Below are 23,985 nucleotides of genomic sequence, written 5' to 3'. Positions count from 1 at the left end.
ACATTTGCAGGTCCTTCAAAATGCGAGCCAAAATGCTTGGATTTGTGAGAATTTGTGAATTTATATAATATTATTTTAATATACCTGCTTTGAATTAAACACATAAAACTTTGTGGGCTGTGTTTTTAATATTACACTTTCACTGCCTAGCCAACTTAGAGTGACTCATTTTTACATCTCTTCTTTCTTGTCTTTTTCTTTACCTTTTCTGTTCTCTGGAGTCTCCATAATGAATGGAGTCTATATTTCAGATGCAAATTCTCCCAAACTTTTAGAGGCAAAAACCACTCTGAGAATAACCCCTCCATCCACCCACCCAAATCTCTAACCTGAATTCAAGGATTTTTAATTATAATTTTATCACATGTATTTTCTAAGTATAATGCTTTTGAAAAGGTCACAATTTCCCCATCTACTATAAAGGGTTTTTGTTTAATTAGTCATAAAGTTTTCTAAATGATTAGATCCAGTTTATGCATCCATACCTAAGCTGTGAGACTTTATAATAATGTTGGTATTTGGTATTTGTTAAGCGCTTACTATGTGCCAAGCACTGTTCTAAGCGCTGGGGTAGACACAGGGGAATCAGGTTGTCCCACGTGGGGCTCACAGTCTTAATCCCCATTTTACAGATGAGGTAACTGGCACCGAGAAGTTAAATGACTTGCCCAAAGTCACACAGCTGACAAGTCGTGGAGCTGGGATTAGAACCCATGACCTCAGACTCCAAAGTCCTTGCTCTTTCCACTGAGCCACGCTGCTTCTGCTGCTTTATGTGGGACAGGGACTGTGTCTGACAACCTGTATCTACCCCAGTGCTTAAAACAGTGCTTGACACATAGTAAGCATTTAAAAAATACCAAAATTATTATTTTCATCATTTCAGTGGGAATTAAAGAGGATAGGTATCAAGCTCCCCCACACCAAACTCCATCATTCCCACACCTACATTTACTAATTTATTCTGATTTTGGAATTGGGTGCTTTGTCAATGCCTGCATTTATGGAGCCTTTATGTTGAAGTGCTCAAAAGGCAAAAACAGTCTAAAATAAAAACACAAACATGATTCACACACCACTCACCTCCTGCTGAGCTCATATTTCACCAAACAGTCCTGGCTCTGCAGTTGAACTGAAGCAGAGAGCCGTAATATCAAACAATCAATATGCTGTATTGAGCACCAATACCACAATTCCTTGCCTTTTTGCTTTTCTACTCCTTTGATATTTTAATATCACACCAATTTCACAAAAATCACAAATTCTGCTATTAAAAAGAAAATCATTGAAGTCTGGAATTGATTCTCTGAAGACCTTTTTTTTAAAAAAAAAAATACATAGGACAGCCCCAGTGCAAGCATCCAATCAACTATATTTGAGTGTTTACTGTAAGCAGAGCACTGTACTGAGCACTTAGAACAGAGTAAGCAGACAAGATCCCTACCCTCCAGGTGATTACAACACTCTAGCTGAGGAGACACATTAAAATAAGTTACAGGTGGGGAAAGCCTCATCACAAATGGCTAATGACACACTATACACCTCAGGGCACCTACAAGAGGCTATTACCACCTAAGAAATTTTCCTTTAGTCAAACCACTTGATTGGTTAAGAGTTCCCAGGTTCCTCATTTTGAACAGAAGGTAGAGGAACAATGTAGGGGAAATACTTGTGATTTCCAGGTGAATAAATTCCCCCCTTTTTCAATGTAAATGAGACTTTCTTCGTATTTTATTTAAACTGCATCTATGAGTGTTTCCTGAATTTAGGACAGGCTCAAAGATTAACCTTCTGTATTTGACACAGTCATATTACTAGCTCAAATGATTTAACTGTAAAAACCCCATGACCAGTCAAGCATCCAGACTGGCTTCAGGACACCACAATTCATGGCTGTCCACAAATGAAGTGAGGATCGGCTTAGTGGACAGAGCCCGGGCCTGGGAGTCAGAAGGACAGAGTTATAATCCCAGCTCTGTCACTTGTCTGCTGTGTGACCTTGGGCAAGTCACTGCACTTTTCTGGGCCTGTTACCTCATCTGTAAAAGGGGGATTAAGAGTGTGAGCCCCATGTGGGGCAGGGACTGTGTCCAACATGATTAACTTGTATCTACACCAGTGCTTAGAATAGTGCTTGGCACATAACGCTTTAAAACTACCATAATTATTACCAATGAACAGAAGGTCAAGGTGGTCACTCTCCCAAGTGCTTAGAACAGTGCTTGGCACATAGTAAGCACTCAATAAATAATAATAATAATGATGGCATTTGTTAAGTGCTTACTATGTGCCAAGCACTGTTCTAAGCACTGGGGTAGATGCAAGGTGATCAGGTTGTCTTAATCCCCATTTTACAGATGAGGGACTTGAGGCACAGAGAAGTGAAGTGACTTACCCGAGGTCACACAGCAGACAAGTGGCAGGGCCGGGATTGGAATCCATGGCCTTCTGACTCCCAAGCCCACGTTCTTGCCACTAAACCAAATACCACGGATTGACTGTAATTTTATCTTGGTTAACTTCACTCACCCTTGCTTATTAGAACTAGGAAATAATTTATATTTAAGGACTCTTTCTAACATTTATCTAGCAGACAGAGCAGGGTCAGCTGCATACCCTCCTAAGATTTCAGGACTGCAGTATAAAGCTTATTCCACCTTTTTGTGTACAGTGCTCTGAACATAGTAAGTGCTCAAATAAATATGAGAAGCAACATCATTTAGTGCATAGAGCGTGGGCCTGGGAGTCAGAAGGACCTGGATTCCAATCCCAGCTCTGCCACTTGTCTGCTGGGTCACCTTGGGCAAGTCACTTAACTCCTCTGTGCCTCAGTACCTCATTTGTAAAATGGGGATTAAGACTGTGAGCCCTATGTGGGGGATGTATAATATGCATAATATTTATTTTAATGTCTGTCTGCCCCTCTAGATTGTAAACTCGTTGTGGGCAGGGAATGTGTGCTTATTTTTGTATTGGAGTCTCCTAAGCACTCAGTACAGTGCTCTGCACACCATATGTGCTCAGTGACACTTAGTACAGTGCACTGCATGCAGTAAGCGCTCAATAAATGATTGAATGAATGAAATACAACTGACAGGGACTATGTTCAACCTGATTAGCTCGTCTCTACTCCAGCTCTTAGTACAGTGCCTGGCATCTAATAGGCACTTAAATACCATAAAAAATGGATTGATATTTAAAAAAATCACATTTACAGGGAAGAAAAGACACTGTTGAGACTAAGTGCAAAATTACAGTTCTCTAGATTGAAAGCTCATCCTCTAGATTGAAATTTCATTGTGGGCAGGGAACAGGTCTACCAAGTCTGTTATATTGTACTCTCCCAATCACTTACGGTGCTCTGCATACAGTAAGCACTCAATAAACGTGAATGATTGAGAAAAACAAAACACATTCTAGCCTGCATTTATCTGCCATTTTTAAGGAGGAGTAGCGCCTCTGAAGCCTTCTATCTTGCCCCCTGCTGAATTTTCCTTTGTCTCTCTAAATGACTTGCTCTTATAGTTAATGATGATGGCCACTATCTATATTGAAAACAAACAATCCACTCATTTTATCCAACAGGAGGCTAAGCCCTAAAGCAACTAGAGCCAGGAAATTCCATTTACTTAGCCCACATGCCTAGGCTACACAAAACTTCTAAAACCCTTGAAGATAAGATATATTTTCCTCAAGGTCTGTGCTTGTTTCCAGGGAGAGGAATGATTTTCAGAAGGCCTGTAAAATGAATCTTTCTAATAATAATAATAAAAAACACACTGTATTTTAGCAAGACCTCTGCAGCTATGAAATAATTTACTACCTCTTGATTGGACCCAAATATCTCTGGGTAGACTATGGTGAGGTATAGCCTCAGGATAATTTTCTCTTTTTTCTTCCCCACTTAGGGTCAGTATTATAAATGCGGGTTTTAACACATAATAAAACCCTTATGGAATATTTCAGGAAAGCAATCATTGTGCACACACAGAAACTACTTTTCAAAGTTACTTCTAAACAATGAAAGCAATTGGATTATCTAAGGGATTTGCCCTTTCCCCAATTTAATTTAAAAAACTAAGTCATTTTAGAAACTACAACAATTGCCAAAATGGGAAAACCTCCACTTGATAAATTTATATAATTTGAACAAGGCAAGCCAACTGCTTTAAGTTTAATAAAACACTCTTTTCAGGCTGAAGCCCTGCATGTCAGATTTCTACTTAGCCTTGAATCTAATGTGTTAATGATAAACTGTGGAAAGAGGGGACTTAGCAATCATGTGATAAAGGCATTCTCTCCATAGCATATTTCATTCATTCTATCATATTTATTGAGCGTTTACTGTGCGCAAAGCACAGTACTAAGAACTTGGGAGAGTACACTACAACAATAAACAGGCACATTCCCTGCCCAAAACAAGCTTATTTATTCATGCTTTACACAATATTGTTTGAAAGATACCAAAGGATAAAACTTTCACTATCTCTCTTGCTATACTGTTCATTAATGCAATGAATCTTACCACCGGTGAAGTTTCCCTGAGCCTCGTCTTATGTTTTCATATTGAAATTCCATCCCATTAATCCTTGTATACCTCCCATATCAATCTCCATCACTGTATTCCAACTTCAGTGCCTATATTCTCCAAATACCCTAGTTGCCTGTTGCTCAAGTTTAATAACATCCCAGTAACCTCTATCCTCTTCTCAGACCCTGCAGGGCTATCCTAGATCAATCAATGACATTTATTGGGCATGGACTGTATGCAGAGCATTGAACTAAGCACTTGGGAGAGTACAACAGAGTTAGTAAACACAGGGAGGTTAAATCTACCCACACTAATCTCCATCAGAATTAGCTTTTTCCAAAACCCTAGAGAAGAACTCACCTCTGCCTCCTGAGAAGAGAGTGTGAAAAACTGCAGGTCCAGAGGGGTTTTTTGTTGTTTTGTGGGGTTTTTGTGTGCAAACCCACCAGGTAAGCTTGGAGACACTAGGGGGCAAGAAGGGACAGAGAGAAGGGAGGCACTTGGGAGGGAAGAAAATCATGAGGAGAAAGAAATCAAGTCAAAGATGCTAATTCTTCCAACTACTCCCTACAGAAGGCATTTCAGGACATTTAAGTCCCAGCCTGACTGCCCAACCTCAATCAGGTGGACAAAGCTAAGCTCCAAAAGAAATGAAAGGGCCTAGTGAATAAAGCAAGGATCTGGGAGACAGAGGACCTGGGTTCTCATCCTGGCTCTACCACTTGCCTGCTATGTGACCTTAGGCAAGTCATTTAACTTCTATGCGCCTCAGTTTCCTTAACTGCAAAATGGAGATTCCATAGCTGTTCTTCCTCCTAGACTGTGAGAGTCCTGATTAATTTGTCTCTACCCCAGCACTTAAAGCAGTACTTCACACATAGTAAGCATTTAAACACCACCCCCCAAAAAAAAATTAAAGGACTAATTCAAAGAGCCTACAAGACCAGATCATTTCTGGGGCTGCCATTGGCTTCAATGCACTCAATCTTGCCCCCTTCCTAACTTAACTCTCTGATTTCTTACTACAACCCAGCCCAACTACAACTTCACTCTAACACCAACCTACTTCTGTACCTTAATCTTATCTATCTCACCAACTACCCCTCACCCACATCCTGCTTCTGGCCTGAAACAAAATTACCCTCCCCCTTTTATCAGACAGACCATTACTCTCCTCACCTTCAAAGTCTTATTAAAAGTGTATCTCCTCCAAGAGGCTTTCCCTGACCAGACCCTCATTTCCTCTTTTCCCACTGCCTGTGTCACCTTTACATTTACATTTGCACCACTTCCCCCACATTCTGCCACTTCCCCTATTAGCAATTTATTTCAACATCTACGTCCCCCTATAGACTGTAAGCTTCTGGCACGGCAGAGAATGTGTCTACCAACTCTATTACATTACATTCTTCCAAGCACTTAATACAGTGTTCTGCACATAGTAAGTACTCACCTGACTCTCAGCACTTATGTACATCAGCCATTTACTAAGTCATATTCATATCTGTCTTCCCTTTTAGATTGTAAGATCCTTGTGGGGAAGGAATATGTCTACCAATTATTATACTGTACTCTACCAAGAGCTTAGTATATTGCTCGGTACACAATAAGCACTCAATAAATACCACTGATTGCTTAATTGGTGCTCCTGTAGGAGACAGATGCCTGGGCAGATTAGAAAATGGATCTGAAGAACTGGGTGTGTGTGGTGGAGGTGGGAGGGGAATTATATGTTGGGAGGCAGCTCCAAGCCACAGCAAGGACCACCTGGAACAACCTTGGACTCTGAAAGTTTAGAATAGAGGCATCTGCTGGCCTGTAAACTCGTTTTGGCCAGGGAACATGTCTACCAACTCTGTTATATTGGACTCTCCCAATCATTTAGTTCAGTGCTCTGCACACAGTAAGTGCTCAGTAATTATGATTGAGATGAACCACTTTGGCCCAGTATAAATCCACTAGATTTGCACTAGAATGTTTGCATGCTTTGAGCACTTGATATTCACTCCACCCTCAGCAATTATACATGTATCCTTATATTCTGCCACTTCCCCTATCAGCAATTTATTTCAACGTCTACCTGCCCCTCTAGACTGTAGGCTTCTGAAGCGGCAGAGAACGTGTCTACCAACTCTATTACATTATATTCTCCCAAGCACTGCATTAAGTGCTCTGCACATAGTAAGCACTCAGTGTAGCCTACTGGAAAGAGCACAGGCCTGGGAGTCAAAGGACCTGGGCTCTAACGAGGGCTCTGCCTAATGCGTGACCTCAGCCAAGTCATTTAACTGCTCTATGACTCAGTTTCCTCAACTGTAAAATGGGGATTCAGTACCTGTTGTCCCTCCAACTTAGACTGTGAGCCTTGTGTGGGACTTGATAAACTTGTATCTTCCCCAGCAATTAGAACAGTGCTTGAGATACAGTAAGTGCTTAAGTACCATCATTATTACTACTATAACCACTTATTGACTAATGAATTGTCCCATCTGGATCTCCTTTCCTTAACCTTCCCCAGAGTTTCCTCTCTAAACCTGGAGGATCACCCAGGGTAAATGACCTCGATACGCTGGTAGGTGACATCCACAAGGCATTGCCAGTGACTTCCTGGGCTGAGCAGGAAAGGCCAGAAATGCTCTCCCAAGTGCTTATTACAGTGCTCTAAATACAAGTGGTCCATAAATACCACTGACTGAAATGTTGTGTAATTCTGGAGTAAAACTGCCTATCCCAAGCTAAAGGGTTCATCAGCCACCCAGTTATGGTATTTACCAAGACAATGGGAACAGTGGATTGTAACTGCAACAAGTCACAGAGGAAACAGCCTAAGGTGACAATGTCAAGGCAAGGAATATAATGGATTTAGGGAGAGGTGGGCAGCATTCTCTGTGTCCTCATCGCTTCAGGTAAAAAGCTTTAAGCCACTATGGTCTCACAGCGTTCTAGTATTGTAAAGGTAATCCTCAGGGCTGAGGAAAGAGGTCCCCTTAACCCTCGAAAAAGGTCTGATGGGAAGAAAAATCTATCTTTTATTCCTCCCCAAACTGGAAAGACATGGTCATCATGAGAAAAGATCAGGATAAGTCACTCAGGAATGTGCAGAACGTTAAGCCGATACAGTAGTTCGACCCTTAAACTGCTGCCACTGTCTTCCCTCCACCCTAACCAAAGACTTAGGGGCCACTGGTTTTCAGGGACAATATGATCTTGGACCAAGCACTCTACAGCTCAGCAAGAGGCATGGGGCCCCCTAGGGCACTGGGGAGCAGCTCTGTGGGCTGAACCTCTCCCAGAGATGGCTGCCCCACCTGATGATTAGGGAAGGAGTGTGGAGGGAACCTTCCCCACTTCTAAATTAGGAAATCTCATCTGGATTTAGGCATGCTGACCTCTCACCACCACAGGGTAAATCTGCCTCAAAAGACTTCAATCCCAGGATGCAAGACTGAAGCTATGCCCCTTTACCTTTGGGCTACTCATTTGGAGAAAATTACAGGTTGGAATGCAAAACTAGGAACCAGGACAGATTGCTTTATTCTCCCTTAAAATAATATCAGGCTGTGGAATCAAAACAATTATTTAGATTACTCTAGTCCATCATTTTAGTGAACTTAATTTGACGGAGATGGGGAGGGGGAGGTTAATGTTACTGAATAAAATGTATTACTCAACAAATGCTTAAAATTGTGGGTGGGTGAGGAGAGAAACAAAAATCAAAATTTCCTATTTCCTGCTTCCCTCTTCCTTCTTTCCAATCTTCTGACCCTCACCCAATAATAAAAAGGACTGAGCAGTTGAGCTCCCCAGCCCAGGTAATAATAATAAAAATTGTGGGATTTGTTAAGCACTTACTACATATCAAGCACTATACTAAGCACTGAGGTAGATATAATAATCAGGTTCCATATGGGGCTCACAGATTAAGTAGGAAGGTACTGAATCCCCATTATGCAGATAAGGGAACTGAGGCACAGGGAAGTTGTGACTTCCTCAGAGTCATACAGCAGGCAAGTGGCAGAGCCAGGATTAGAACTCAGGAACTCTGACTCCCAGGCCCATGCTCTTTCTATTAGCCCACACTGCTTCCCTAGTTCAGTCTGAAATGGAAGGGTCAGGTCCAGTGAGTCATGACCTTGCTTTATTTAAATCATCATTCCTAAAGATGAAGGTTTGAGGTTTGTGAACACCACACGGCTTTCCTCAATTCACTCTTAATGAGTACATTTCTAAGAACTCTGAAATTTACTGCCTGCATGCCCTCAGCATCCAATTCTACATGAGAAGCTCATGTACTGAGGACTCCTACAATACCCAGTGGAAGAGTACCAAATTATTTTGAGCATAACTTTATTCTCAAAGAATTGATGCCACTAATAACCTTTCTGTGTTTTCATACATTAGTTTCACTCTAAAGTGTTAAGAGGGCGTGAACCTGTGAATTCATCAAGACTCTCCCTGGGGACACTTGTTTGGAAATCTTCTGGAGAGGTGATGATGGTATATATTAAGTGCTTACTCCATGCCACTGGCTGGGGTAGATACAAAACAGTTAGATTGGACAGTCCCTTTCCTAAATGGGGAAGTAGTGCCCTATTGAATTTAGCTCAGGCCTGAGAGTCAGAAGGACCTGGGTTCTAATTCTGTTTTTGTCACTTGTTCACTGTATGACCTTGGGCAAGTCACTTAATTTCTCTGGGCCTCAATTATCTCATCTGTAAAATGGGGATTAGGACTGTGAGCCCCATGTGGGACAAGGGCTGTATCCAATTTGATTTGCTTATATCTATCCCAGCTCTGAGAACAGTGTCTGGCACATACCATTAAAAAAAAAAAAAAAAGGGAGAGTCCTGGTCTAACCTTAATCTGTGATCACAATACTGCAACTGAAGGTGTTTCCCAATTAAAAAAACTTCCATGTTAGAAGGCTGTTAGTATGTCACTCAGCTCTTGCTTCACTTTCCTAGGCTGAACAATCCCAGTTCCTTCATCCTTTCTTTGTAAATCTGTTTCCAGCCTCTGAATTATGTGTTGCACTCTGCTGAAACAAATTATTCTGTGTCCCTCAGACTGCAAAGGCCAGTTTGAACATAAAGTGCTACTTCTAGCTTGAATATGGCCAACCCACTTGTTACAAAACGCTGAGTAATTGAAAACACAGTGGAGACTTGAAGGAAAAGAGTGAAATATTCAAGAACATCACCAAAGGCATAAAGTTAATCCTCCAAAAGCCACAGAAATATTTTGCAACACGACTTTGTTTAAATTATTATGACCTTTCTCTCCAGGGTACTTTTAATGGGCCCAAAACTCAGGGTCACATTTTCCACCCCTTCCTCAAAAAGGGCTGGGGTCAGAGAGCCAGGGAGATCCTGACCCATCTGAGACCTGGCCTCTAAAGTTGAATAATTAGGGAAGGAAAGAATGCATCAGGAAACCATCAGCCATGGTAATTAGAACTGAATTGCACCAGTTCGACTGAAGTTCCTTTATTTTCTAAAAGATTGCTTTGGGCTCAAGGAAGCCTGTCTGATTTTTTGTCCCCCACTTTTCTTGCCCTTTCCATCCACCTGGGTACTATCCCTGATCATTTTTCTAATATTTGAATAAAGTCTGTGAAAATACCGTGGATTTTACTGCACAGGAGGGACACACGAGCCCACACATCCATTTCCATTTCAATTAAGCCTTTACCCTAAAGTGGCTACAGCAGGATGATCTTTGATCTCCAACTATCTACAGGAGTTTCTCCTCTCAACACAAACTGGCTTTCTAATCGACAAGTTTATATTTCAGCTTCCTTTCATCCACTCTCCTAGTAAACTGAAATAAAGTATCAAATGTCTCAGTGCTTATAACCCATTACATGTGCGGAATTATATGAAAGCTAAGTGTGTTATTAGCCGGCTCTCCAACGATTCCTCTGCTCCAACGACTGATTCAGTGCATTTTTTTTCCGACTTTGACTAAGGATTAAATGGATCTTGCCTGACTTAATTACAGAGGAGATGAGATTGACAAAATGTACATTCAACCTAGATCGATGTGTCCCAGAAAAGAGAAGTTCAGCAGCACTCAGCCAAACGGAGGTTTTTCCTGAGAAAGTGCCTCACCCAATAAAAAACCGCTTAGAAAGTTCAACCTGACAAAACAAATACCGTTCTCGTCGGGGAGGCTTGTAAAGCAATCACAAAAAAAAAGTCTCATTTAAATTCCTGGAAAGCACTGTTTAGAGAAACATATCTATTCAGCTCTCCTCGGCAGGCGAGTCGGGCTGAAAACACACAGCTTAAACTTCACTAGCTTCTCCTAAACCCTGCTAAATCCCCTCTCTGGGCCAGAGAGAATACATAAAGGAGTCAAACACCAATTCAGCAAATGGTGGAAAGGGGGAAAAAATAAACCTTCCCATTAAAAGTCCAACGTAGTAGTAACTGCAATTGAGAAAGACACCTGGACCATCATGATCCACGATAATGTCCTTACATCTTAAACACAATTGCAAAGAAAAGGGGGGAAAAAGCTGCCAGAATTCCAGTTCTTAAAGCTTTGGTTAATTTCATCTGGTACCCCGGAGAACATTTTTTTTAACCGCTGCAACAACGTTTATGTCAATGTACAGCCCATACTTGAAGGCTCCTAATCCATCCCCCTCGGCGATATTTAATCTCTCGCACATCGGAGCAACAGAAACCTTCGTGGGTTCGTCTCTCCCCGCGAACACGCCACTCACCCCACACCTCTGCAAGCTGTAGTCATTCAACCGCATTTACTGAGCGCTTACTATGTGCACAGCACTGTACTAAGCGCTTGGAATGTACAATTGGGCAACAGATAAAGACAATCCCTGCCCAACAAGGGGCTGACAGTTTCAACGGGGGAGTCAGACACCAAAACAAATACCTACTTTTTCTTCTTCACCCACCTTCTCCAAAGGACTGCCCCCTCTTCCCCAACATCCCGAACGCTGGAGTCATCCATCCATCCGATCCTACTGATTGAGCGCTTACTGTGTGCGGAATACTGTACTACGCGCTTGGAAAGTACAATTCAGTCACAGATCGAGACCATCCCTGCCCACAACGGGCTCACAGGCGGGGAAAGACAGACATCAATGGAAGTAAACGGGCATCAGCAGAGTCCCACCAAGGCCTCGGAAACGATCACTCCCCCGCGCCCCCTCCATTTCTCCCGGGGTTGGTGCCAGGGGGGTGCCAGGGTTGCCCAGCCCCGGGGAGATGGGGGGCTGGATCCCGCGGAGTTGGGATTACCTAGGAGGAGATGCGCAGGAGGGCTGCCTCTAATGCCGCCGTCTTGGCCTCTGCAGGGGGGGCAGCGAGGCGCTCCTGTGGGTGCCAGGGGGCACGCATGGCCAAGGCGCACCCCGGGGGTGCCACGCCTGACGATCCCGGTCCGGCTCCGGTGGCCCACGGCGAGCTCAGCTGCCAGGGAAAGGGGCGGGGAAGGGAGGGGAGGGACCGGGAAAGGAGCGGCAGGCACGCCCTCCCTGGATTTATTGTTCTGGGAGGGGGGCGATGGACCCTGCAAAAAGAGGTGGGGTCCGGCTGGTCCCCCGGGCGAGAGGTGCGGCCTGCCCCTCCTCCAGCCCTTTCTTCCCCAGATCCCCCTCCCTTACATTTTTTTTCCCCCTTCTGCCTGGAGTGAGGAAGGGATGGGGAAAAACGGGGACGAGGAGGGGGGGTCTCCTCTTTGCCCACCAAAGAGCCCAGCTGCTCACAGCCGGGGGGAGGGGCCGGGGGTCTCCTCCTGCAAAGCTTAGGGAGGAGGGGGACGGCTACAACGCCCAGAGAGGCGATTGCCCGCAGGAAAGGCAGCATGCCCACGTGGGGAGGGAGAGGATTCTCCAGGCACGCAGATGGCACATTGCAAAGAGATTGAGGGCGTGGGCGGATGGGCCCATCGATCCACGGTCCGGACGGACGGGCAGAGGCGGGGGGCTGCAGAGGCGCGGGCCAGGCCCTCCTACAGACAGAAGAGGGTGGGGCCCTGGGCAAATAGCGATGAATGAATGAATGAGAAGAGGAGAAAGGGGGCTCGGGGGTGGGGGAGAGAGTGTATGTGTGTGAGAGAGTGGGGGTGAGAGAGTGGAGTGTATGTGTGGGTGAGAGTGGGTGAGAGAGTGAGTGTATGTGTGGGTGAGAGAGGATATGAGAGCCGGTGTGGGTGTGTGAGAGTGTTTGTGTGAGAAAGAGTGTGTGAGAGTGTGTGTATGTATGAAAGAGTGAGTGAGAATGTGTACGTGAGAGTGTGTGTGTGAGAGAGAGAAAGTGCGTGAGAGTGTGTATGTGAGAGAGAAAGTGTGAGAGTGTGCGTATGTGAGAGAGAAAGTACGTGAGAGTGTGTGTGTGAGAGAGTGTGTGTGTGTGTGTGAGAGTGTGTGTGTATGGGTAAGAAGGTGTGTGTGAGAGAGTGTGTATGTGTGTGTGTATGGGTAAGAAGGTGTGTATGAGAGAGTGTGTATGTGTGTGAGTGTATCTATGGGTAAGAGAGTGTGTATGACAGACTGTGTATGTGTGTGTGTGTGAGTGTGTGTAGGGTTGAGAGTATGTGTGAGAATGTGTGTGTGAGCGTGTGTGTGTATGGTTAAGAGAGTATGTGTGTGAGAGAGTATGTGTGAAAGTGTGTGAGAGAGTATGTGTGAGAGAGTGTGTATGCGTGTAAGAGACTGTGTGTGTGTGAGTGTGTATAATAATGATGGCATTTGTTAAGCACTTACTATATGTAAAGCACTGTTCTCAGCCCTGAGGAGGATACAGGGTGATCAGCTTCTCTCATGTGGGGCTCACAGTCTTAATGCCCATTTTACAGGTGAGGGAACTGAGGCACAGAAAAGTTAAGTGACTTAAAGTCACACAGCTGACAAGCTGTGGAGCCGGGATTTGAACTCCCCAGCCCGTGCTCTTTCCACTGAGCCATGCTGTGTATGTTTGAAAGACTGTGTGTGTGTGAGAGAATGTGTATGTGTGAAAGTGTGTGTGTGTGAATGTGTGTGTGAGTGTGTATGTGTGAGAATGTGTGTATGTGTGAGAATGTGTGTGTGTGTGAGTGTGTATGTGTGAGTGTGTTTGTGAGAGAATGTGTGTGAGAGAGGAAGTATGTATGAGTGTGTGTGGGAGAGTGTGTATGAGAGAGAGTTAATTCATTCAATCGCATTTATTGAGCACTTACTGTGCTCAAGTATACTAAGTGCTTGGACTGTACAACTGGGCAACAGATAGAGACAATCCCTGCCCAATAAGGGGCTCACGGTCTAAAAGGGGGAGACAGGCAGCAAAACAAAACAAGTAGTCAGGCATCAGTACCACCAAAATAGATAAATAGAATCATAGATATATGCACACACAGAGTGTGTGTGAGAGGGTATGTGTGTGACAGTGTGTGCGTGAGCACGTGTATGTGTGAGAGTGTGTGTGTGAGAAAGAGGGGGTGTGTGTGTGTATGTGTGAGAGTGTGTGTGTGTGAGAAAGAGGGTTTGTGTATGTGAGAGAGAGGGTGTGTGAGAGTGTGTGTGTGTATGCGCGCTAAAGGCAGCTGAGCTCCGGTTCTTTGTTCCATCCCCCGCAGACTCCTGACCGTCCCCCCCGCCCCCCGTTTCCTCCCCCAGCCCCTGCTCCCGGTCACCTTGAGGCCTGTGCCCAGGTCAGGGGTTTGGGGGTCCGGTCCATCCCCCCTCATCCCTCCCGGCCTGGAGGTCCCGGCGGTGCAGGACCAGTGCGGGCCGCTCCCAGAGAAAGGACCATCTTTCCTCCCGCCGCGCATCTTCCACTCTCCCCCTCTTCCAGCCCAAGCCTTAGGGGGCCGGGGGTCGAGGGGAGCCTGGACTTCTGGAGGTCCAGCATCACCCATGGACCATTCATTCATTCAATAGTATTTACTGAGCGCTTACTATGTGCAGATCACTATACTAAGCGCTTGGAATGTACAATTGGGCAACAGACAGAGACACTCCCTGCCCAATGACGGGCTCACAGTCTAAAAGGGGGAGACAGCGAAGCAAAACAGAACAAAACAAAAACAAGACAACATCATCAAGATAAACAGAATCAAGGAGATATGCACCTCATTAACAAAATGAATAGGGTAATAAATAATATATACAAATGAGCACAGTGCTCTAAGGGGAGGGGAAGGGGGAGGAGCAGAGGGTGGGGAGGGGAGGGGAGGGGGAGCAGAGGGAAAGGGGGGGCAGAGAGCAAGGGGTGAGGGGGAGGGAAGGGGTCGCTCTGTTGGCCGGCAGGGGAGGGAGGAGCCGCGTTTAGGCTATTATTCATTCAGTCGTATGTATTGAGCGCTTACTGTGTGCGGAGCACTGCGCAAAGCGCTTGGAAAGTACAATACAGCAAAGAGAGACAATCCCAACCCACACCGGGCTCAGAGTCTAGAAAGTACCCCTTTACCACCCCTCCACCCCGCCCTGCCAGGAGGGATCCTCGGGCTGCCGTGGGCATCTGCCCGGGACCGACCTGCCGGGGGCATCTGCCCTGAACCAGGATGTCATGAAAATCTGCCCTGGAATGACTTGCCGGGGGGCATCTGCCCGGGATCGACCAGGCGGGGGCATCTGCCCTGGAACAGGATGTCATGAAAATCTGCCCTGGACCGACCTGCCGGGGGCATCTGCCCGGGTCCGACCTGCCGTGGGCTTCTGCCCAGGACCAGTCTGTTGTGGGCATCTGCCCGGGAAAACGACCTGTTGTGGGCAACTGTCCTGGACCAACCTGCCGTGGGCATCTGCCCGGGACAGACTTGCCGGGGGCATCTGCCCGGGACCGACCTGCCGTGGGCAACTGCCCAGGACCAACCTGCCGGGGGCATCTGCCCGGGACCGACCTGGCGTGGGCATCTGCCCTGGACCGGGATGCCATGAGCATCTGCTCAGGACCGACCTGCCAGGGGCATGCGCCCAGGACTGGTTGCCCCGGACTGCATAGATGGCGAGTTGGGGAGCGCTTGGGGTGACCGGGAAGTGCTGATTTTTCCCCACCCATCACTTCTGCCCACAGTTTCGCAGGGGATGGACGCTCGGTCTTCTTTCGGAGGTGCCGGATACCAACCTGGAGGCAGAGGAAATTCAGTGCAATACAGCTCTGTCCCCAAAAAGGGGAGGAAGAAATTGCTTTTAAAAAAAGGCAGGACTCTCAGGGATCGGGGCTAGATAGTTACAGCGCCGTTTTTCTCCATTTGATTGCAAATATCCGCTTCCGTGAACTTGGAAGGTGTTCGGGGAGGAAGGAAGTCCCAACATAACACTCACTCGAGGCGATTTCATACTGAAGTGGTTAAGAGGAGCGAACTGATTTACACGGATGCACAATTTTATTTATATTTTCCGACAAAGAAAAATCCATTCAAAATTAATAGGGGAGAGAGAGAAAGGCAGTGTAAGAGAGAGATTCAGAGGGAAAGTTGCAAAGTAAAGCATTGCAGATTCCTAAAGTGAAAAAGAGAGTAGGTGCCAAAAGAAAAGAAAATAAGTAACTATAGAGGCAACTGATGCTGCAAACATTTAACAGAATTGGCAGGGCTTGTGACCATGGATTACCAATCAATCCATAATCAAGCAAGCAACCAATTCTTGTTCTCCCACCTACTTAGCTACGTGCCCCATTTGGGCCAGGGACTGTGTCTCATTTGAATAATTTGCATCCATCCTCAATTGCTTAGAACAGTGTTCTTCACATAGCAAGCACTTAACAAATACCATAAATTTTAATTATTAATGAATCAATGGTACTTATTGTGAACTCATGTGCAGAGCCCTGTTAGTAGATATGATCCCTGCTCTCTAGGAATCCACGGTCATGCAGGTTAGACATATACAGTGTAGCTTAGTGGAAAAATCACAGAATTGGGATTTAGAAGACCGGGGTTCTCCTTCAAGGCCTGTCATTTGCCTGCTCTGTGACCTTGGGCAAGTCACTTAAACTCCCTATGCCTTAGTTTACTCATCTGTAGAAATACAGCTAAAATAAATCATGATTATTTTGTAATGGAGTATAAAGATTTGTATCAAAGTGCTACAAGGGAGTATCCTCATGCAGAAGTAGCACTGAAATGCAGAAGTTACAACTGAGGGGGGAGAAGCAGCATGACATGGGTTCTAATCCTGACTCCACCGCTTGTCTACTTTGTGATCTTGGGGAAGTGACTTCATTTCTCTGTGTCTTAGTTACCTTATCTGTAAAATGGGGATTGAGACTGAGCCCCATGTAGGACAGGGACTGTATTCAACCCGATTTGCTCGTATCCACCCCAGCACTTAGTACAGTGCCCCGTACATAATAAGAACTTTACAATTATTATTATTATTATTAAATAGGGTATATTATTATTATCATTATTAAATAGGGTATATTATTATTATCATTATTAAATAGGGTAGGGAGATGAGAAATTAACTGGGTAAGACTTCCAGGAAATGTGATTTCAGAAGGGCTTTGAAGATGGGGAGAGCAGAGGTCTGTCAGATGGGAAGGGGAGGGAAATAAAGACAGGATGAGAGATGTGGGCAAGAGGTTGTCAAGGAGGGATGAGAAAGAGGCACAGAGAGTAGGTTAGTTTTAGGAATAAAGAATGCATGCTGGGGTGTAGTGGAAGAAGACTCCTTCCCTCCAGTATCCTCAGAGGAGATCTCCTCCCTCCTCGCAAGTGCCACCCCCTCCACCTGCGCCTCGGACCCCATTCCTGCTCACCTTTTAAAAAACATCACCCCTGCCTTCCTCCCTTCCTTAACTTCTATTTTTAACCACTCAATCTCCAATGGCTCCTTCCCCTCTGCCTTCAAACATGCCCACGTCACCCCATCCTAAAAAAACCCTCTCTTGACCCCACTTCCCCTTCCAGTTATCACCCTATCTCCCTACTACCCTTCCTTTCCAAAATCCTAGAACGAGTCATCTACAATTGCTGCTTAGAATTCCTTAACTCCCATTCTCTCCTGGACCCCCTCCAATCTGGCTTCCATCCCCTCCACTCTACCGAGACTGCTCTCTCTAAGGTCACCCGTGACCTCCTTCTTGCCAAATCCAATGGCTCCTACTCCATTCTAATCCTCCTTGACCTCTCTGCTGCCTTTGACACTGTCGACCATCCCCTCCTCCTCCACACCTTATCTCACCTTGGCTTTACAAACTCTGTCCTCTCCTGGTTCTCCTCTTATCTCTCTGGCCGGTCATTCTCAGTCTCCTTCGCAGGCGCTTCCTCCCCCTCCCATCCTTTAACTGTTGGAGTTCCTTAAGGGTCACTTCTTGGCCCTCTTCTGTTCTCCATTTACACTCACTCCCTTGGTGAACTCATTCGCTCTCACGGCTTTGACTACCATCTCTACACAGATGACATGCAGATCTACATCTCCGCCCCTGTCCTCTCCCCCTCCCTTCAGGCTCGTATCTCCTCCCGCCTCCAGGATGTCTCCACCTGGATGTCTGCCCGCCACCTAAAACTCAACATGAGCAAGACTGAGCTCCTCATTTTCCCTCCCAAGCCCGGTCCTCTCCCAGACTTCCCTATCACTGTGGATGGCACGACCATCCTTCCTGTCTCTCAGGCCCGCAATCTCGGTGTCATCTTTAACTTGTCTCTCTCGTTCACCCCACACATCCTATCTGTTACCGAGACCTACTGGTTTCACCTTTACAGTCTCGCCAAGATCCGCCCTTTCCTCTCCACCCAAACGGCTACCTTACTGCTACGGGCTCTTGTTATATCCCGGCTAGACTACTGCGTCTAGCCTTCTCTCTGATCTCCCTTCCTCCTCTCTCGCCCCGCTCCGGTCTATTCTTCACTCCGCTGCCCGGCTCATCTTCCTGCAGAAACGTTCTGGGCATGTCACTCCCCTTCTTAAACTCCTCCAGTGGTTGCCTATCAACCTCTGCTCCAAACAAAAACTCCTCACTCTAGGCTTCAAGGCTCTCCATCACCTTGCCCCTTCCTACCTCTCCTCCCTTCTCTCTTTCCACCGCCCACCCCGCATGCTCCGCTCCTCTGCCGCCCACCTCCTCACCGTCCCTCGGTCTCACCTATCCCACCGTCGACCCCTGGGCCACGTCCTCCCGCGGTCCTGGAATGCCCTCCCTCCTCACCTCCGCCAGGCTAATTCTCTTCCCCTCTTCAAAACCCTACTTAAAACTCACCTCCTCCAAGAGGCCTTCCCAGATTGAGCTCCCCTTCTCCCTCTACTCCCTCTACTGCCCCCCCTTCACCTCTCCGCAGCTTAACCTCCTCCCCCTCTTCCTTCCCATCCCCTCAGCACTGTACTCGTCTGCTCAAGTGTATATATTTTCATTACCCTATTTATTTTGTTAATGAAATGTACATCACCTTGATTCTATTTAGTTGCCATTGTTTTTACAAGATGTTCTTTCCCTTGACTCTATTTATTGCCATCATTCTTGTCTGTCCGTCTCCCCCGATTAGACTGTAAGCCCGTCAAATGGCAGGGACTGTCTCTATCTGTTGCCGACTTGTTCATTCCAAGTGCTTAGTACAGTGCTCTGCACATAGTAAGCGCTCAATAAATACTATTGAATGAATGAATGAAGAGTGGTTAAATAAGAGAGAAAGAATGGATTGAGTGCATTAAAGTTGATAGGCATTTCTGCTGGATGTGGAGAGGAATGGGCAACTCCTAAAGGTTTTTGAGGAGTGGGAAGATGTAGGGAGAACAGTGTGTTAGAAAAATGATCCAAACCCCCTCATAAAAATGAGAAAGACTTAAGACAAGGAAGACAGTGAGGAAGCTGATGCAGCAGTGAAGCCAGAGTACAGTAAGTTCTTAGATCAGGTTTGTGACAATTTGGATGGAGAGAAAGGGGCAGATTCTGGAAAGAATGTGAAGGAAGAACTGATGAGACTTGGTGACAAACTAAATATGGGGATCGAAAGAGAGGGAGGAGTCAAAGACAAAGCCAGTGTTATGAGCCCGAGCTGTCTGGAGGATGGTGGTATCAACTTTGATGGAAAACTTAGATGGAGAAGAGCATTTGAGAGGGAAGATAAGGAATTAGGTTTTGAACATAATAATAATAATGATGATGCTATTTGTTAAGCGCTTACTATGTGCAAAACACTATTCTAAGCACTGGGGGAGGGGATACAAGATGATCAGGTTGTCCCATGTGGGGCTCAGAGTCTTAATCCCCATTTTACAGATGAGGTAACTGAGGCACAAAGAAGTTAAGTGACTTTCCCAAAGTCACACAGCTGACAAGTGGCATGGCTGGGATTTGAACCCATAACCTCTGATTCCCTAGCCCGTGCTCTTTCCACTGAGCCACACTGCTTCTCTATTGGGTGGGGCATATTGAGTTGGGGGTGACAGCAGGACATCATGCGGAGATATCTTGGATGCTGGAGAAAATGTGAAATTGCAGAAAATGAGAGAGGTTGAGGCTAACAAGGTAGATTTGAGAGTAATTTACAGGGAGATGGTAGTTGGGGAGTAAATGAACTCCCCAAGAAAGTGAGTGTAAACTGAGAAAACAAGGGGACTAAGATCTGAGCCTTGAGGGACACCCTCACTTAGGGAGTGAAAGTTTGAGGAAGACCTAGAGAAAGAGACTGATCGAGGTTGGCCAAAGAAGTAGAAGATCCAAGAGGGGACTGTGTCATGAGAACCAAAATTAGATGTTTTTTCCAGGAAAAGAAAGTGGACCATATTTCCAAGACCAGAAAGCAGCTCAGAAGGATTAAGATACACAGAGTCCATTAGATTTGGCAAGAAGGTGGCCATTCATTCAATTCAATCGTATTTCAATTGTATTTATTAAGTGCTTACTGTGGTCACTGGTGTCCTTGTAGGGAGTGATCTCAGTGTTGTGAAGGGGACAAAACCTAGATTGTAGAAGGTAAAGGAAGGTGCATATAACCTGTCAAAAGAGTTTGGTTGGGAATGGGAGGTGGGAGATGGGGTGACAGCCTGACAGGGCAGTGGGATCCAGAGAATCATTCAATCAATCAATGGTACTAACTGAGCACTTACTGTGCGAGGAGCATGAACTGAGTTCTTGGGAAAGTACAGTACAATAGAGTTGGCAGGCATGATCACTGCTCACAAGGAATCTATAAACTAGAGGAGGAGACAAACTTTAAAATAAATTATGGATATATAAATAAGTGCTGTGGGACTAAAGGTAGGATGAATTTCAAGTGTTTAATGGGTACAGATCCAAGTGCACAGATGACACAGAAGGGAGAGTGAGTATGGGTCATGAGAGATTATTCCAAGAAGGCCTCCCGGAAGAGAAGTGATTTTAGTAGGGTTTTGAAGGTGGGGAGAGAGGTGGACTGTCCGGTATGAAGCGGGAGGGAGTTCCAGGCCAGTGGGACGATGTGGACAAGGGTCAGTGGCTTGATAGATGAGATCGACGTATGGTTAGTTGCCATAAGAGGAGCAAAGGGTATAGGTTAGGTTGAAGTAGGAAAGCAGGGAAGAGATAGGACGGGGAGAGCTGATTGAATGCTTTATAGCCCATGATAACGAATTTCTGTTTGATGCCCAGGTGGATGGGGAACCACTGGAGGTTCTTGAGGAGTGGCAAGACATGAACTAAATGTTTTTCTAGAGAAATGATCCAGGCACCAGAGTGAAGTCTTCACTGAAGTGAGGAGAGACAAGAAGTATAGTGGTCAGCGAAGAGGCTGATGTGTTAATTAAAGTGGGACATGATAAGTCCTTGGATAAGCGTGGTAGCAGTTTGGATAAAGAGGAAAGGGTGGATTTAAGTGGTGGTGTAAAGGTAAAACCAACATGATTTGGTGCCAGATTAAATATGTGGATTGAATAAGAGGGATGAGTCAAGGATAATTCCAAGGCTCTGGGTTTGTGAGACAGGAAGAATGATGATGGTTGAGAAGCAGCGTGGCTCAGTGGAAAGAGCACGGGCTTGGGAGTCAGAGGTCATGAGTTCGAATCCCAGCTCTGCCACTTGTCAGCTGTGTGACTGTGGGCAAGTCACTTAACTTCTCTGTGCCTCAGTTACCTCATCTGTAAAATGGGGATTAACTGTGAGCCTTATGTGGGACAACCTGATTACCCTGTATCTACCCCAGCGCTTAGAACAGTGCTCGGCACCTAGTAAGCGCTTAACAAATACCAACATTATTATTATTATTACAATGATGGGAAAGTCAAGGGGGAAGACAAGCCTTAGGTAAGGAGATGAGGAGGGCTTTTCTTTAGTACAGGGGAACTGCATCTTTGAAAGCAGAGGGGAAGGAGCCATCACAGAGTGAATGGCTGAAGATGATGGACGGGGAGGAAACAAGAGAAGGTGCAGGTATTTTTATAAGGTGAGAAGGTTTGAATCGAAGGCCGAGGTTGAGGGCGTAGACTTTGAAAACAGGCAAGGGATCTGCTCTTGAGAAAGAGCTGAGAAGGCCTGACCCATTTTCTGGACCTGGATGAGGGCTTAGACCTCTAACCTCATCTGTCCATAGTTCTAGGTGGCACCTCCCATTTTGACCCCTCCTCTTTCATTTTTAGAGGAGACACAAATGAATAGTCATAACTTTAGCATTTATTCAGAGCTTAGTATGTATTGAGCACAGAGGGAGTTGCAAGGTTCTGAGATCAGAAGCAGTCCCTGACCTATACAGGGCTCACAATCTCTCTTCTTCCCATTTTACAGATGAAGAAACTGAGGTTTAGAGGAGTTCAGTGACTTGTCCAAGGTCACATGATAATCACTCATGAGCACCCGTACCGTGCTTTTTTCCACTAGGCAACACTGCCTCAAACTATTTTCCTGCAGTGATATGAAGGTTAGTAGCCTGATTATAACTATGTTTGAGCTGCTCTGAAAAAAAACAAAAAAACCCTATACATTGTACAATAAAGAAATACAAATAAATGTACATCATTAACATGAAACGATGCATAGGTAGGATGATGTCCAACCTGATATACTTGAGCCCAAGTACAAAAATGACCACTCATGTTTCTAAGTACTTTTCTCCTTGAGTTTATTTATTTGGGGAGAAGAATAGTAGAAATGAATCATAGAATAATAGAAGCTAAATCTGCTTATGAAACAAAAGACAGGCAATTGTGGAGGAAGCTTTGAGAAAGGAGTTATATTTTTCCAGGTAAAGCAATAAACTGTTATAGTAGGGCATAGGTTTTGACATGAAGAAAAGGTAGATAACATTCTTCAACTCTCCTTAAATGCCTTAGAGGCAGGGAGCACAAAAGCAGATTGGGTAATAAAGATTATTTCCTCATCTTCACAGTGGCTGAGCTATTCTAGAACTATGCATTTAATCTTTCTTTTTTTCCTCCCGATTCTTAGAAACAGGAAACATTTAGAAATTTCTGTTTTTATTTCAAGGAAAGTTAATTTTTTTTGCTTTTGGTCAATTCTGCCCTTTAATAAGCTCTCTCATAGATATGTGCCTTGTCAATAAGTGTAATTATGCCAAATGAGCATGTTGGTCTGGGGTGTCAATATTTTAGCTGTTTCTGCTCATTTCTATTTTCCTTTGTTGTGAGTAAATAACCTCTTTTCCTACTCTTGAGGGCGTAAGTGAAGTTAGCTGGCTACCTTGTGGTAACAGAGTTCAGAAGTTAAGTTAAAGTTCAACCTACCCTAGCTCCCTCTAGCCTATCACCTTTTCCTGCTACCTATCTTTGTACTTAAAGAGACATCAAAAAAGACTCGAAAGAGAAACAATTAGATTTCAGAAACCTAGACATTAAATTAAAAAAATTTGATCTCATAACCTATTCCATGAGTTCACACTTGTTCCCGACAATCTATTTTCCGATTCTCTGTCCAACACAATTTAAAATCACAAAACTGTACATACACCCCCAAGTGTGTAATTACCTAATTGGAATAAGTTGTAAATAATCATATTTCATCCGGTAATACTTTATTAAACCAAAAAAATCAACAAATTTAAACTGTTGGCTTATACCCAAGATATTTTTAAGGAAAATTCCCAAGTGAATGGATTTTGAATGAATCAATGTCTCAGAAATAATATGTAATGAGATTATTGGGGGTTGATCTCTGCCTTATGGGGTAGTAATAACATGGTGGCATTATTGATGATATAAAATGGGTAGTTCTTTCTGTTGAAAAGGTTAACTGAAATGTTTTTTAAGAGACATTGGTTTCTGAGGAAAATTGTGTCATATCTGCTGAGTCATTAGGAAAAGAGAATAAAAAAGATTAGATCTGGCATGACAATTTTCAGAGAATAATGAAGCCTACTTACAACAGCCTCAGAGGAAAAGTTTCTGCTTTGAGATATCAGTTTTGAAAAGCATACATTTTTACTTCTTTACCTCACAAATACAATAACAATTTAGAAATCTCTATGGGCTGAATCTAGCCCAAGGTTTCTGGGCTTACAGATTTGCATGGTATCACATTTAAGAATGCCCATCTCCACCACTGGGCATTGGGAGATTAGTCGTGTAGGTCAAAAAGAAA

The 23,985-nt window shown here is 44.8% G+C and overlaps 1 protein-coding gene across 1 annotated transcript in view; it reads right to left on the bottom strand.

Moving 5' to 3' along the window:
* ST6GAL2 (ST6 beta-galactoside alpha-2,6-sialyltransferase 2) overlaps positions 1-12,063 on the bottom strand; it is a 91,401-nt gene extending 79,338 nt beyond the window's left edge. Inside the window, exon 1 of the mRNA XM_029058193.2 lies at positions 11,800-12,063. The gene's annotated coding sequence lies outside the window, so the exon portion shown is untranslated. The remainder of the gene's footprint in view (positions 1-11,799) is intronic.
* Positions 12,064-23,985: the final 11,922 nt, after the last annotated feature.

The sequence above is a fragment of the Ornithorhynchus anatinus genome, chromosome 2, assembly GCF_004115215.2.
Source record: "Ornithorhynchus anatinus isolate Pmale09 chromosome 2, mOrnAna1.pri.v4, whole genome shotgun sequence".
Lineage (NCBI taxonomy): Eukaryota > Metazoa > Chordata > Mammalia > Monotremata > Ornithorhynchidae > Ornithorhynchus > Ornithorhynchus anatinus.
This window is presented reverse-complemented; position numbering and strand designations above follow the sequence as displayed.